Source organism: Choloepus didactylus, chromosome 4, assembly GCF_015220235.1.
Source record: "Choloepus didactylus isolate mChoDid1 chromosome 4, mChoDid1.pri, whole genome shotgun sequence".
In the NCBI taxonomy this organism is placed as follows: Eukaryota; Metazoa; Chordata; class Mammalia; order Pilosa; family Megalonychidae; genus Choloepus; species Choloepus didactylus.
In genome coordinates this window covers 185,601,600-185,613,657 of record NC_051310.1, presented here as the reverse complement: position 1 = coordinate 185,613,657, position 12,058 = coordinate 185,601,600, and the positions used below count along the sequence as shown (strand labels likewise).

The 12,058-nt window shown below is 33.0% G+C and overlaps 1 pseudogene; it reads left to right on the top strand.

Annotated features, from left to right (window-relative positions):
- Positions 1 to 8,030: 8,030 nt before the first annotated feature.
- On the top strand, positions 8,031 to 10,152 carry LOC119530809 (annotated as a pseudogene).
- The last annotated feature ends 1,906 nt before the right edge of the window (positions 10,153 to 12,058 follow it).

Genomic DNA, 12,058 nt, shown 5'->3' with positions numbered 1-12,058 from the left:
CAAATAGGCACTGTGAGAGTTCATGATAAGGAGACCTCCTCTACAAGAAATACTGAAGGTAGTGCTACAGAAATATAGGAAAAGACAGGAGAGAGAGGTCTGGAAAAGAGTGTAGAAATGAAGATATCAGGAGATAAAAAAGGGTAGAGCAGGCATTTGATGCTGAAAGGAGTATAGAATGTTGAAGAGGACTGATTGTATAGATCCAGAAATGGATAGCATAATATTGTGTGATTGTAGCACAATATTGTAAGTACACTGAACAAAGATGACTGTGAGTACGGTTGAAAGAGAAAGGGTAAAGGTATGTATGACACCAGAAGGAAAAATAGAAGATAAATACTGGAATGGTAAAATGTACAAAAATTAGTCTGAAAGCAAATGATAATAATGAATGATCCTAGATAATATCTAGACAATGACCCTAGACAATCACCCTAGATTAATATCTCCAAATCATTAAGGGGATATATCTCTCTACCCATGAATAACCTTATATTCAGCTGAAGTATCATTCCAAATTTATAGCAAAATTCAAAAATTATTAAAGAAAACGTAACAAACAAGATAAAAGAAAAAGGAAAACTAAAGGATTAAGATAATTTACTATTCACCCACCCACCTTGAAGAAACTACATACTGCAGGACAAAGAAATACTGAGATGGAAAGAGCAAGAAGAATGACTAAACAAATCTGTAAACACTTTGGTAAATAAGATGATTGGTTATACAGGAAACTTTAAAAACAAGATGGAAATATAGTATTCAATAAATTCTCAGAATTTTAAGAATCCTAAAGATGAACATACAAATTTATTTACCTTAGACATAATTAACCAGGAGTATATCTAAAATTTCAAAAATAATATAAATAGAATGTATGACTCCCAAGCAACAAATGTTTAAATAATAAAAAGGGAAGAAAATAAAAATCAATAAATACAATAAATGATGTAAAAAGACAAAGAAGCAAATAAAACCCATTGTCTACAGGAAATACCACATAAAATATTAAATATGCATCAAGTTTTATAAATACTCATAAGATATGTTAAATAAATCAAACTCCCTTGAAGAAGGACAGATATTCCCAAGTTGGGTTTAAAGAAAACATCTGCTATATGTTGTTTGAAAGAGCTATAACTTTATTTATGTTTTTAAGGATATTTTCTGTCAATGTAGTTAAAAATTATTTGACTGAATAAGACAGAAAGTCGAAAGAGATAGAAAATTACATGCCAAGAAAATGACCATGAAGTAACAGCCAGCACAGCAATTTTAATATCAGACAAGTATGTTTTAAAACAAAATCAGAATTAAGCAACATTTACCTAATGCTAAAATGCAAATTTAATAAAGAAGCTACAATAATCATTAATCCACATGTACATAATAATAAAAAAATAAATACCTAGCAAAAATTGATAGAAATTGTATTCAAAATCATATGGCCAAATTTAATTCAGTTTCATGAAAAAGGTAGACACACCAAATATTAATAATGACAAAGTAAAGTTTAACAGCACAATTAAAACACATACTGAGAATTCACATTGCAAAAGGAAAGTGGACACTTTTTTTTTTTTTTAGTACACATAAGGCATGTATAAAACCAATTCATATCCCAGGCTGCAAAGCAAATATCTACAGGTAAAAAGAACCAAAATTCCATAAAATATATCTCTAGCCATAGTGTGATAAAATTGGAAACAAATTACAAAGAGACAGCCCAGAAATTCCTATATTTTGAAAATGAAAACAAAAGAAAAATAATTTTTAAAATCTTATATACAAACTCTTTAAAAAGGGCAAAGAAGAAATCATCAAGGTTGTATTTGGAACTGAATAGCAACAATGCCACCATAAATGAAAACCTATGGGAATGTCCAAAATGGTATTTATAAAAGATTTATACTTCACATTTTAAAACAAGAATAACTAATTTATTAAAAATAAATTGTGAATGTCATTAGTGCTGTCTATTGAATATTTCTGGTCTTTATCCTTCTGGACACACAGTAGGATTTTGCTTTCTTGTCCTTGAAGTTAAGTTATAACCACATGATTTTTTGGCCAATGAATTATGAGAGTAACAATGCAGTGTGCCATGTTTGAGCAGAAATTTAAATGCCAGTATCTGAGGTAGCATACCCCCTTTGCACTGCTACCACATTTGTGAAAAAATATGTCAAGACAAGACTCCATCAGCCTGGATCCTAAACAGTTCTGAGCAGAAACTCCCTGTAAATTAACACTGAATATACAGCATAAGAAATGAACTTTTGTGTGTGGGTGTTTCATGAAGATTCAGGAGTTGATAGGCATAATCTAGACTACCCTGCCTGGTACAGACCTCATTCAACTTAAAAAGTTAAAAACAGAACAACAGTTCTGGAGAAAGTTAATAAAATATAAAAATCTCTAGCAAGATTGATTAAGGATCAAGGAAATAAGATGAAAATAAAGAATATTAAGATTTTAAAAAGGAATCAATTTGCACATGCAAAAGAGCATAAGCAATCACAGTAGGATACTATGAGACGTTTTATATTCAATATTTTGAAATACATTGAAGCAAATTATCCTAACAAAATATAAACTAGCAAAATTGATTCAAGAAAATAACTGAATCAAATGGAAGTCCTTAAAGAAAGTGAATTAGGTTTTGAAAATATCCTGCAAAAAGGCACAAGATCTAGATGGTTTTAAAGTCAAATAAACCTTCAAGCAAGAGATAGCATACTATTTAAAGTGTTTCTCAAAAGAGCAAGAGAATTTTGCAACTCAAATTATGAAGCTTTTCTAATCTTGTTACCAAAAATTTGATAGGAGAACACATCAAAATAAAAATTGTGGAACATATTTTAGTTTTGAAAGTATTAATATTTTCCTAATTAGTGACTTTGAATAACCTTAGCTTGGTCATATTCTTTCTCATTGATCACAATCCTAACACTCCCTTTGTGTGCTGCAAATAGATTAGAGTTAAACTGATGTACTGATCCACTAGGCCTTCCTGAAGTGGGGCACCAATGGAGAGAAGAAGTTTAGGGTGAGCTCTCACATCCAGCTTTTGATAGCCTACTCTTTCTCAAAGAGTGATTTTTGAATATTAGCATTTTCTGCATGTGCCAAGATCTTAAAAATGATTAGAATCACTGTCCTCTTGCCTTGCATCCAGCCCAATTCACATATAAGGAATACAATTGTTCTTAGGTGTTGACTTTTGGTACAATTAGTAGTGAGTCTGAGTTGTAAAATTTTACATTAACTTCTAGTATGTTAAACTCAAATATGTAGTAAATGTGACATGATTATCACTGGAGCTTTGCTGTATTATTTTAATTTGTCAATTGTAATATTAGTTTTTCACATGAAATATTTAATCCTTAATTCCATAGACCATAGCCCAAATCCAAGCTTCTCTATTCTGTTCATGAGACTCTCCACTCTTCATACAAATTGAACTGGTTCTCATTGCTTGCTCCAGCCACATCGAATGACACACAAAGTCAGTCTAGAGTTTCTCCTATTGGAGGCATAGCTTGGAAGCTGTTGAAAAAAGTAAGTTTGTGTGTGTTTAATGGTTCACTTTTCAAATATTTTTCATGGTAATTAAGTTATGAGTCCAAAGGATTGAGAGTGTGTACATAAAATCTCAGGTAGAATTCCTCAGCCTCATTTGCAAATAATGCTTTCAGTTTGCGTCTTACCTAGTTGAGTTTGGAATGGATACAGGTTACAAAAAATTTAAAACCATAAACTGTTTCTATTTGTAAATCAATGCTATTCATTAGCATTGACCTTAACAGTCCATGTAAGTTTTCATGCTATATACTCAGTATTACAATTGTCTTTTTACTGAGAAAATGCTTCAACTACATTTTGTTTCCAGTTCAATTGATACTGTGTTTATATACTAGAGACACCAAGTGTAAATTTAATATTTGTATACTTTTGTAACCCACAATAGAGTATTTTTATTTTAATGAAGTCTTTTTAAAGTTACATCTCAGGGAGAAAACATTTGGATTTTAAGACATCTTATATCCTAATAAAAAAAAAACAAAAACAAAAAACAAAAAACAAAAAATACTTCTCAAATTGATGCCACACTGGATAAATGTTTTCACCAATGCCCAAACTAGATTTTATTTTTACTCATTTTGAAGGACAAAAATGATAATGGAGGACTTTCAAATTTCTTTTTAGCAATATGAGTTGTCTTTATTTTATGCTGTAAGGACTAGGAATCTTCACTTGAGAGGTGAATCTAACTCAGATTTCATTCAATCTCAGGTCAATGTTTTTTGGCAGGAAACTCACTTCAGATGTAATTCTATCAGCTAAAAACCCACAGGAGTCCCAACTCACTGAACACATTTAATAGAATAATTAGCTTTGATGTAGATTGACATTTTGTTACCTGGATTTGTCCATGCAATTTTTATTCAAAAGTTGATGTCATATCTACAGTGTAAAACCATGTGAAAAAATTGAAACTGAGTGGAAATCTGGCAAGTTTGGAAATTTGACAATTTCTGAAGAAAAGTAATGAAATGCTTTTCTGGGAGAATTTCACATTACTTTTGCTGCATTCTCTCTCCACCTAAACCCATTGTGCTCAAAAGGGATAAATTTTGTAAGTACATAAAAGAAATAAGCTTCTTTGTAGCTTTGATTTATTGTTGTTATTTTAAGTGAAAATTCCATATAATTTACTATATTTATTTCTATGCATACTAATACATACAATATAAAATATATTCTGAAATTAATTTCAAAATGTTCATCCCTAAGAGACTGTTAATGGCTTTTAATCAGCGTGGCTAAAGAGAATATAATTAAGATATTCAGTATGAGGACATTTCGGGGACTTTTAAAGAGTATTCTTTCCTGGATAACTGAGTTTTTTTCCCTACAAAATTGTGCTTGATGTCTCCTTCTTGTTTCAGGGGATTTATGCTGAATTCATAGTTTTTGTAGTTGTTATTTTTACTTAAGTATTATCAAAATATATTGAGTCACTGTATTTCATATAACCTCTGTTCTATCACTATTTCATGCCTATCCCCTCAGCTGCCAGTAACAAATGCTAACGCTCTGATGTGTGTTCCCGCATAATGTACTCCATGGTCACTTGCCTATATGCAAAGACATGCACGTGCTCACTATTTACATAACTTCATTTGTACACCTGTTTTTTTCCTGTTTTAACATAACTTGTCCATATTATATGCACTTCTCTGCATCTTGTTCTTATCTCTTTTGGGCATGATATGAAAATCCATCAAGTCAGTTGTTACATATCTAACTATGTAGTTTTTAATGTCAGTATAGTGTTCCATGGTGAAGATATCAGTCTATCATGATTTACTCAACCAGTCACTTATTGACAAGAGTCACTGTGTTTCCAATATTTTATCTCTACAAACAATACTCCAACATCTTTATGTTTGGATAATTTTTTTCCAATAAAACAGATTTAGGGGCAAATTGTATGGTCAAAGGATAATGATACTTTAATAACTATTTGAATATTGCTTTCCAAAAACAGTATAACCATCATTAATATATAAAATAAATATGTCTGTTACATATCCACCAGTTACTATATATGCTCTTCTTGACCCCATTGACACCAGCTACTGGAATTATTCCTTTCCAGTTTTTTAATCTGATGGTTATAGAATGTTTGTTCATTGTCACTTAATTTATATTTCTTTCTCACTGCTTGGGAAATTGGGAATATTTCCATACATTTATTAACATTTGGACTTGCTTTTCTGTGAATCATCTATTCATACTATTTGTCCCTTTATTAACTCCAGTATTTCTCCTTTTGTTATTAATTTGTAAAGTCTAGCATTGCTTTACAGGCAGATGTTAGAGCAGGCAATATTCTTACACATGTTTTGGACTGTTTCAAAATTAATACTTAGAATTCTCGAAACATGACTTTTAACATTAAAGTGTTAATCATGGAATAATGCATGCATTTTTAAATAATTGTCAAACAATTTATATGCATTAACTTTCCCTCTTGCTCTTCTAATTTCCGGAAGTAAACACTGGTAAAAGTTGCAGTGTGAAGAGCTTCCTTTAGGCATTCTTTAGAGCAAATCTGCTGATGACAAATTCTTTTAGCTTTTCTTCATCTTGGAATGTCTTTATTTCAACTTCATACCTGAAGGATACTTTCTCTGGATTTAGAATTCTGGCTGCTTTCAAGATTTTTTCTTTATCTTTAATTTTTAGAAATTTGATAAGGATGTGTCTGTGTATAGATTTCCTTTGTGTTATCTTGTTTGTGGTTTCCTCAGCTTATTAAATCTGTAGGTTCAGAGTTTGCTTTTTACTAACTATGGGGAAAATAGTCATGTTTCTTCAAATACTTTTTTTCAGTTTCACATTTTCTTTTCCTTTCTTTCTGGGACTCGATAAATTAATCTTTTATTAGATACTGTGTTATTGGCTCCTAGGACTCTGAGCCTCAGTTTGTTTTTCTTTCAATAGATTTCTACTTTGTTTTTGTTTAAACTGTATTCTTCCTATTGATCCATCTTCCAGTTCATTAAGTCTTTCCTCTGTCATCTCCATCCTGCTATTGAGCCCTGGTATAAAGCTTTTTAAATGTTTGTTATTGTATTTTTTAATTCCAAAATTTCCATTTGGTTCTTTGTCTTTATAGCATCTACTTATTGTCTGATATTTTTAAATTTTTATTTGTTTCAAGGATGTTTGTAATTGTTCACTGGAGAAATTTTTAATAGCTGCATTAAAATCATTGCCCAGTAATTCCAACATCTGTGTCATTTAGTTTTGGTATCTGTTGATAGTCTCTTCTCATTCAAGTTGAGCTTTTCCTGACGTGGTGGTCTTTTTGATGTTTCAGTTTGGCTAGGCTATAGTAAACAATTATTCAATCAAACACTAAGTGCTGTGAAGGTGTTTTGTAGATGTGATTAAAGTCTACAATCAGTTGATTTTAAGTAAGTGTAATTTTTTTAGGTAATCTAGACAGACTTGATTCAATCAGTCAAAAGGCTTTATAGTCTTCCCTAAAGAAGAAGAAATTCTGTGTGTGGACAGTCACTTCAGTTCATGTCCAGTTACTCTGGTATGCCTTCCTGAAAACCTGCCCAATGAATTTTGGGCTTGCCTGGCTAGACCCCATGATCTTGTCAGCCAGTTCCTGCTTCTCTGGTTGAACACTGACTGGTACACCTGATTCTTTGTATGCCAAGTAATTTTGGACTACAACCTGGACATTTCATGATATGTTGTAAGAGTGTGGTTCCTTCTTAAATCTACTTTAGCCTGTTGCTAACTTGTTTAGGTTAAGAATGCATTTCTGTGGGTTATGCTTCATAAGTCAAATTAGTTAAAAAAGTGTCTGCAGTACTATTTGGTATGACTTACTGTGGGTTACCTAGATGACACAACCTCAGCACCAGCTGGGGAGGGGGAGGGCTGCCACTTTAAAATAGAAAAGCATTGAAGTCAGAGTCCCACCTACAGTATCTTCTAAAGAGGGGCAGAGAGTAAAGAAATGATAATAGAAAGTTATGTGAAACATCAGAGTGAAAAAAAAGAGTAATGGACAGAATAAACATATAGGTAAATGTAATAGACTGCTCTTCTTCCCTTTAATTCTTTAAATTGTGGTTGACCATTAAAAGAGAAATGTATAACATTGTTTAGTGTGGTTCTCCGTGTATGTAAAGGCAATATTTCATACAACTATTTCATAAAGTGGGGAGAATAAATGGGATGTAAATGGGATAAACTATCAGCATTCTGCTTGAGATGGTAATATTTTTGTATATACCTATAGACTTATACTGCAGTCCTAGCAATCACAGTCCTAAGTATTTGCATTAGAGAATTTAAAACTTATATTCATACACAAAAAAATACCTGTAAATCATAGATTATAGAAGTTGTATTCATAATTTTAAAAACTGGAAGCAGGGAGGTGGTGATGGCTTTAGTGGGACTATCGTGGCAGCTCGGATTGGTCAGAGGGCCTTAAGGGAGGTGGTCTCAGGATGCTGTCCGAGGTCTGGGACAAAGGCCAGAGCCTTGGCTCTGGTGCACGAACCTTCGCGTAATGTCAGACATTTAGCTTCCTGCGGGATACTGATGAGCAGAAGTCTTCCACTACATACCGCAATTGTACCTAAGGAGATACATGCAAGAACTTTCTTCAAAATTGCTGCACCACTAACAAACAAAAGAAAAGAATATTCAGAGAGGAGAATTACAGGATATTCTATGCAGGAAATGTATGATGTATCAGGAACGGACGTTTATAAGCATTTTGTTCCTTGGTGCAAAAATTCAGATGTTATATCAAAGAGATCTGGATACTGCAAAACACAATTAGATATTGGGTTTCCACCCATGTTGGAGCGATACACCTCAGTAGTAACCTTGGTGAAATTACATTTGGCAAAGGCATCCTGTATAGATGGGAGACTTTTCAATCACTTGGAGACTGTTTGATGTTTTAGCCCAGGTCTTCCTGGCTACCCAAGAACTTGTACTTTGGATTTTTCAATTTCTTTTGAATTTTGCTCACTTCTACACTTTCAGCTTGCCACACTGTTTTTTTTTTTTTTTTTTCCTATTTTGAAATAAATTCAAAGTTATAGGAACAGTAGCAAAAACAATACAAACCCCATACACAGAACTCCAGCATAACCTGACCCCCCTCCCCTGATACCACGATCCACCAACTTTAACATGCTGTCACACCGCTATTTCTTTCCCTCCCTCCCTCCCTATCTATCATCCATCATCTATTGCTCTGTCTTCTGGACATATGAGAGCTAGCTACCCACATCCTTGAACAAACACTATAATTCACATATACAATTCCCATGAACAAGAACATTCTTTTATGCAATCCCATTAAACGCAGCTAAGATGTACAAGAGATTCAACATTGATACAAGGCTTACATTCTATATTTCCTTTTTTTTTAATTTTTTCCTTATGTCTCAACTGTGTCCCTTTGAGCCTCCTGTCCTCCATCCTCAGATCCCATCCAGGGTCATCCTTGGCTTTCAATTGTCATCTATTTAGACTGTCTTTTTTTTTTCTTAATTGTGGAAACATATATACAGCCTAAATCTTCCCATTCCACCCCCTCCCTAGCATTCCATTAGTGGGATTAGTCACATTTAGAATGTTGTAATGCTGTCTCTTTCCCACCTTCCATTACTAGAAATTTCCCTTCACCTCAAACAGCAACCCTACAGTCATTTCTTAACTCCCCATTGCCCCTTCCCCCATTTCACTTAACCCATACTCTCCTTTTCATCTCTATGGTCATATTCTCTGATAATTTCTTTGTGTTTTCTGTGGGGCTTAAAATTAACCTCTTAAATCCATTACAATCTTGTTTTTCTTTGATACCAACTTAACTTCAATAGGACACATAAACTATGTTCCTATACTCTTCTTGTCAAAAATTACATATTTTACATTGAGTTCAAAACCACTGATTTGTCATTAGAGTTTGTTTATTTTATATCATGTAGGAAGTAAATAGTGGAATTACAAATCAAAAATTATTGACTTTTATTGTATTCCATTGTGGTCAGAGAATGTGCTTTGAATGTATTCAGTTTTTTGTTGTTGTTGTTGTTGTTGTTTTTTAATTTATTAAGGCTTGTTTTATATCCCAGCATATGATCCATTCTGGAGAAAGATCCATGATCACTAGAGAAAAATGAGCGTCCTGATGATTTAGGATGTAAGGTTCTATATATGTCTGTTAAAATTCTCTATATCTCTTTCTCCTTTCCTTGTTTCTCTGTCAGTAGGGCTCCCTTTAGTATCTGAAGTAGGGCAGGTCTTTTATTGGCAAACTGCCTCAGCATTTGTTTGTCTGTGAAAAATTTAAGCTCTCCCTCAAATTTGAAGGAGAGTTTTGCTGGATAGAGTATTCTTGGTTGGAAATTTTTCTCTCTCAGAGTTTTAAATATGTCATGCCACTGCCTTCTCACCTCCATGGCCACACTGTTTTTTGATGGAGTTGTAAAGCAGATGGTAGCTGCCTTTGAAAGAAGAGCATGTAAGCTGTATGGTCCAGAAACAAATACACCTCGGGAATTAATGCTACATGAAGTTCCTCACACATAGAGGAGAAAGAAGAACCTGTGCCACCTACTTCTAAGTTTATTCACATTTAGAAAGGACTTTCATCATTAAATTTAGAAGTCAGAAAGTATTTGTTAAACCCAGCTTTGATTATAAACCTGCACCATTTAAAATTTGCACATAGAATATCGAACCACACGTACATAGAAATATTTTCTTCATTCAAGTATAATTCAAAGCAATGTGTACATCAGCATGTTATGCATTTACAATAATCAGATGTCATCACTGTTGCTAGAATACTGACATCCCTCTTCAGAGCAGAAATCGAAACTAAGTTTAAACTTTTTAATTATCACTTTACTTGAAAGAGGTTAGTTTAGAAATTCATGCAGTATGTATTATATTAACCATATCACACTTAAGTTATTAAATTCACACTGTGTAACTTATTGTTACAGGGGCTGCACTGTGGCTTAGCTTATTTGCCTAATTGTTAGATATTTTTAAACTTTGACTTAAAAAACTGTCGATAAAAGTCCCCTGGCACTTTTGATATTTTCTAATTGTTCTTAGGGGGGGCTAGTATTCAGTACCATAGTGAGGTTAGCTTCCAGATACATAGTGAATATAGTTTTTGGTGAATGGTCCAGACTTTAAGCGACCCTCTCCCAGGTACTTTGGCTGTTCTTTCAACAATACTACTTGTGTGTCAAATTTTGTCTTCAGCAGATGAAGATGGTTGATATATCTCTAGCACTATGCATCCCCATTTTCTATTTATTATGTTTACTCACTTTGGTATTTCAAACTATTTGTTTTAAACAAATCAATGTAAGGACAGAAGTGGTAACTTAATAAAGGTAATTTGTTTATTTTTTGGGAAAAAAGTAAAATAAATAAAATAAAAACTGGGAGCAACCAAGATTTCCTTCAACAAGTGAATGATATATGGAATAGAACTCTATTTAGTAATAAAATGGAATGAGCTATTGATGAATAACAGAATGAGTGAATTTTAAGCACATTATTTTTGAAATTAAGAGTAGCAAAATCATATGTTGTATGTTTACGTTCATATGACATTCTGGAAAAGGCAAAACTGTTGGCAAGGAAGACAGCTCAGTGGTTTATACCAAGTTTGGAGAGTAGGAGGGCTTACAATGAAAGAGAAGCACAGGGACATTTTTATGGTGATGGTATTCTTCTGAATGGTACTCAGGTGGTAAGTACATGACTTTTCGCATTTGTCAAAATCCATACAACTTTACACCACAAAGATTGGAATTGGAATTCAATACGTGAAAATTTACAAAATCAACCAGGATGTTGGTACATCTTGGGATAGAATGTAGACGGTTGCAAGTGAATAAAATGCTATTCCAAACATGGAACATAACCTCACTAAAGTAGTGGAAAAAAACAAAAAACAAACAACAACAACAAAGCAAGAGCCCTCCTAAATAACTTTGGAAAACAGTATTTTGGCTGGAAAAAATAGGCTAAACCCAAAAATAAACATATAAATTCTATACTGTAGTTGGCAAATTCATTTCTCACAGGGGTAAGGGTTGCCAGTTCTGAAGCTGGCTTACCTATAAACCAGGTTTGGACAATTAAGTAAATAAATGGGAAATAATGGGAGGTAGGTTTCCTCACTGTTAAGAGAAAAAAGTTATAAATAAACAAGAGGGAAGGCTAGAATGAACCCTGTGGTGCTGGATTAGAGTTGGAGATATCAGTGTGAACTCATGTTTTTTTTATTTATTTTTTTGCCAACATTTTTATTAGAGAAGAAGTAAGTTTACATAAAAATCATGCATAAAATACAGAGTTTCCATATACCATCCGATTATTAAATACCTTGCATTAGTATGGTACATTTGTTACAATTCATGAAAAAACATTTTTATAATTATACTAGTGACTATTTTTAATATGTACACAT